Below are 5289 nucleotides of genomic sequence, written 5' to 3' on the forward strand. Positions count from 1 at the left end.
TTACAAATATGTATTATAAAAATATTATATATTATTATACATATAGTATATCTACAATACATATATAGATATATCCTCACATAACACAGGAATGTGTATGTGTGTGTATATATATTAAAAGGTAGCATACAACCAGTAAATTCTGATATGCCATTACATTATTTACATTGATATATTCTTATTATTTAATATGATTCTGTTTACTTATTAAAATATAATGCTATTTCCTGGTGTGGATTTATCAAACAAATATCAAGAACTGGGATCCAGATTAGGGACAGTGATATCCAGAGGTGGACTCAGAGTCAGCTTTGTATCTATGGATCTAAATGTAAAAAGTGTGGGTTTAGGTAACACCATGTATACTCCTCTCCTTAAGCTTTCTTCATAGCTTTATAATCGACTGTTTATGTGTTTACCTCACTCGATTAGAATTCTTTGAGGCAAATAAACTATAGGGCTCATTTATCTTTATATCATCATCTAATACAATGCCTGGCAAATAAGAGTACTTAAAATAAATGTTCAAATGATTTAATGAGTGGAAAAAAGGTATGTTGGATGAATGCGAATAATATGTTCAAGGAATACCTTGAACAACATAGCTAAGTCCTAGGGCATCAGAATATAAGAAGGAATAGTAATACAGGAATACAGTTTGATGAAACTCTGGAGAGATGTGTTAGGAAAGATCAGCCAGTAGAGAAAAAGAGGGAATAGATTCATGGGAAGAGGAAGAGGGAAAATGAAGGTAGGTCTTTGAACCACCAGGAAGGAGCTGGATCATGGGCAACAGCAGAGACGATGGCTTACATAGGAAGTACGGGTGTGAAAATAACCGGGGGTAGGTTGGTCAGAGAGCTGAAATTATGCTTAAAGGGCTCAAATTCGGGGCACCTGGGTGGCTTACTGGGTTAAGCCTCTGCCTTCAGCTCAGGTCATGATCTCAGGGTCCTGGGATCAAGCCCCACATCGGGCTCTCTGCTCAGCAGGGAGCCTGCTTCCCCCTTCTCTCTGCCTGCCTCTCTGCCTACTTATGATCTCTGTCTGTCAAATAAATAAATAATTTTTTTTTTAAAAAAAGGGCTCAAATTTAAGTTTGTTCGTTTATTAATTGTTTTTAAATTTTATTTATTTATTTGAGAGAGAGAGAGTGAGAGAGCATGAGAGTGGAGAAGGTCAGAGGGAAAAGCAGACTCCCCATGGAGCTGGGAGCCCGATGCGGGACTCGATGCTCATACTCCTGTATCATGACCTGAGCCGAAGGCAGTCTCTTAACCAACTGAGCCACTGAGGCACCCTGTTTTTGTTTTTGTTTTTTTAAATGGATAAAATCGAGTAAAGTGATGTTGAGTAGAGAGGCTGGGGTGGCAAATGTCTGAAATAGTTGTAGGGACTGAGAAGGGCTGACTGAAAGCAACAGGTGCCTTCTAGAATAAGGCCAATTATAAGTTTGAGTAAAAGCATTGATAAGCAATACTCTGTGTCTATTTGGGGCAAGAGATGATGAAGTTGCAAGTCTTTTGTGTCAAATTCTGTGTGAGTGCTCTGGGCCTGTAGAAAGGAAAAATCAACATGTTATCTTGGAGCTTTTGTCTAGTACCAGAGAAGGTCGTCCAATACTTCCAAATATATCTAGTTCCAACATTACACCTTACTCTTAAAGTGATCTTATTATAACATTGCACTATAACGTGGCTGTCACTGCTGCTATTCTGTTCACACGTGAGAAAACTTAAGCAACCTCTTAGATACTTTCAGTTATGGTTATGCAAAATAATTTTGATATTGTGATACTTTATTCCCTGAAGTTGTGCTATTGTCAAATGCTGACACTGTTCTAAAAAAGAAGTTATCCTTCTGGATCCATGAATGGAATCGTTAAAGAGTACATTTTTTTCTGTTAAAAACAAACAAATAAGCAAACAAACAGGCCATTTCAATCTCATAACAAACTGATTTTATTAGGGGACTTATAGCAAAATATTTGTTCCCTTTAACCTAAGAATCAAACCAATTCTGCTCAGATAGAAATTGCTAAGCAAGTTAAACTCAGTCAGGTGTGGGTCCCCAGAGCTCATATAACACAGGAAACACATGTAAGCAAGAAGTACATTTACTTAAGCATGGTAACAACCACAACTGGACAGAAAGAAAATTACACATCTGTTCAATTTAAATGTGTAAAAGTTCCCATAGCGACTTTTCAAAATGTTATGAGAAACACGATGCCTTCCAAGTTCAGGCTTGCAAAATAACTCACCCTTTCTGCAGCAAATCCAGTCTCCAAATTGGTAAGTTGTATTTTAGAGATGTTTAGAAAGCATTTAGCCTTTGCCTTTCGAAAGCCAATCTTTAACCTAAAGACATGTGAACAGTAATTACAAGCTTTCTTTTTATTAATAGGTTCTAACAGATTTTACAAATCTGTTTTTGATAATAGATTCCCAGCTCATTTTATACAGATCTGTTTAATAAAAAATTACTTAGAGTTCATTTCTAAAAACCCATGGAAAAAGCAGTTAAAAAAGTCCTCAAAGCTACTACCCTTCCTCTTCTTTTCTATAAAATTCGACTGTCTTATATTTTTCATTCTTTTTAGAGGATCAGTTCTTCATGAGTAGGGAGTTTTCCCTTCTTTCTTTCCTTTCTTCCCTCCCTTCCTTCCGCCCTCCCTCCCTCTCTTTCTTCCCAAGGGATTCATCCTCAAAACTCCCACAAATGTGCAAATAGATATGTTTGGAAATGTTTTCTGAAAATATTATTGGAAACAGCATTAAACAGAAAAATTGAGAAATGTATGTCAGCTTCAGTATATCTTTTTTTTTTTTTTTAAGATTTTATTTATTTATTTGACACAGAGAGATAGAACAAGCAGGGGAAGTGGAAGGCAGAGGGAGAGGGAGAGACAGACTCCCCACTGAGCAATGAGCCTAGTGTGGGACTTGATCCCAGGATCCTGGGACCTTGAATGAGCTGAAGGCAGACACTTAACTGACTGAGCCACCCAGGTGCCCCTCAATTTCAGTATAGCTTAATAAAGAAATACTACATAGCAAGTAAAACAAACTTTTTGAAAACAAACATCACGAACTTTTAAATGAAAAACAAAATATTGTTGATCTATATGTACTGAATGGTCTAATTTTTGTTTTTGCTCATTTAAAATTTTAATCGAGTAAGGGCATCGCGGTGGCTCAGTTGTTGAGCATCTGACTCAGTTTTGGCTCAGGTCATAATCTCATGGGTTGTGGGATGGAGTCCTGTGTCAGGATCCACACTCAGTGGGGAATCTTCCTGAAGATTCTCTCCCTCGACCTTCCCCCGACTCACATGCACATGCTCTCTAAAATAAATAAATTAATCTTTAAAAAAATTATAATTGACTATCTTTAGAGACCAGAGAGTCCCAATATTACAAACATAAATTGTTTCAGAGCAAATAGAATGAAGGAAAACATCCACATCTTTTATCTAAATCTGTAAAGGTAGCACATAAAGAAAAAACTAAAGATCTGTCTCACATAAAAAGTGATAAAAAAATTCTAAAGGAAATGTTAACAAATAGATTTTAACATCACATTAAGAAAATAGTTCAGCATAACCAAGTAGGTTTTATGCCAAGAAGGTTGAGCATTAGAAAATGTATTAATATCATTCACCTTATTAATAATCTTAAGGAGAAATATCATATACTTATCTCTATAGATGGGGAAAAAGACTTTGACAAATTCAACAACCTTTCCTTATACAAATATTTGAGAAAATAGGACTAGATGAGTACTTAACATTATAAATTATATACTATAAAATTATAAAAAGCCAGCATTTTAATTATATAGAAATACAAATGGCATTCCTGCTAAGGTCAAAAACAAAAAAACAAAAAAGATGTCATCAATCTCCACCACAGTTTTATGAATGGTATTAGCCAATGCAATTAGATAAAACAAGTAGTAGAATAAGAAGCAGAAAAAAAGAATCAAAACTATGTCTATTTGAACATGATATGATAGGATACCTGGAAAACTTCAGAGAATTAATCATAAACAAATTCAAAAAAAGAAGACAGCAAGATGTAAATTACAGTTGACCTTTGTCAACATAGGTTTGAACTGTGCAGGTCCCCTAATATGTGGATGTTTTTCAACAAATACAGTATAATACTATAAATGTGTTTTCACTTCTTTATGATATATTTTTTTAAAGATTTATTTATTCGACAGATCACAAGTAGGCAGAGAGGCAGGCAGAGAGAGAGAGGAGGAAGCAGGCTCCCCACAGAGCAGAGAGCCTGATGTGGGACTCAATCCCAGGACCTGAGCCGAAGGCAGATGCTTTAATCCACTGAGCCACCCAGTGGGTGATATTTTTTTTGATATTTTTATGATATTCTTAATGATTTTATTATATTCTTTATGATATTCTTAATAACATTTTTATGATATTCTTAATAACATTTTTTATGTTTTTTATGATTTCTTTTGATTTTTTATGATAGTTTATCATCTTTATGATATTCTTAATAACATTTTCTTTTCTCCAGCTTACTTTATTGTAGGACGCAGTATAGAATATGTATGACATAGAAAATGTGTTAATTGACTATTTGTGTTATCAGTGTTTTCCAGGCAACAGGAAGCTATTAGTAGCTAAGTTTTTGTAGAGTCAAAAGTTGTATGTGGATTTTTGACTGTGTGGGGGTTGGCATCTCTAACTTCTGTGTTGTTTAAGGACCAACTGTAATATGCGAAACTAATAGCCTTTGGATACATAATAACCAGTTAGAAAATAAGATGGAAGGGAAGACTCCATATGCAATGACAACAAAAAGGATAAAATACTTAGGAATATACTTAAAAACTTCAACAAAGAGATAGAAAATATATTTAAAATCTAAGAGCTGAAAGAATACAATAACCAAAATGAAAAATATACTAGAGGAAATCAACAGCAGATTAGAAGATGCAGAATAGATCAGTGATCTGGAAGACAGGATACTAGAAAGCAACTAAGTTGAAGAGCAAAAAGAAAAAAAGAATAATATAAAATGAGAATATGTTAAGGGAACTCTACAACACGATCAACCATAATATCATTTGCACAATAGGGATCCCAGAAGGAGAAAAGAGAGAGAAGGGGGCAGATGATTTATCTGAAGAAATAATAGCTGAAAACTCCCCTAATCTGGGGAAGGAAACAGACATCTAGGAAGCACAGAGAGAGCACAAGTTGAATTCAAGGACATTAAAATGGCAAAAAGTAATGATAAAAGGAGTATCTCAAAAA

The sequence above is a fragment of the Mustela erminea genome, chromosome 2, assembly GCF_009829155.1.
Source record: "Mustela erminea isolate mMusErm1 chromosome 2, mMusErm1.Pri, whole genome shotgun sequence".
Classification (NCBI taxonomy): domain Eukaryota; kingdom Metazoa; phylum Chordata; class Mammalia; order Carnivora; family Mustelidae; genus Mustela; species Mustela erminea.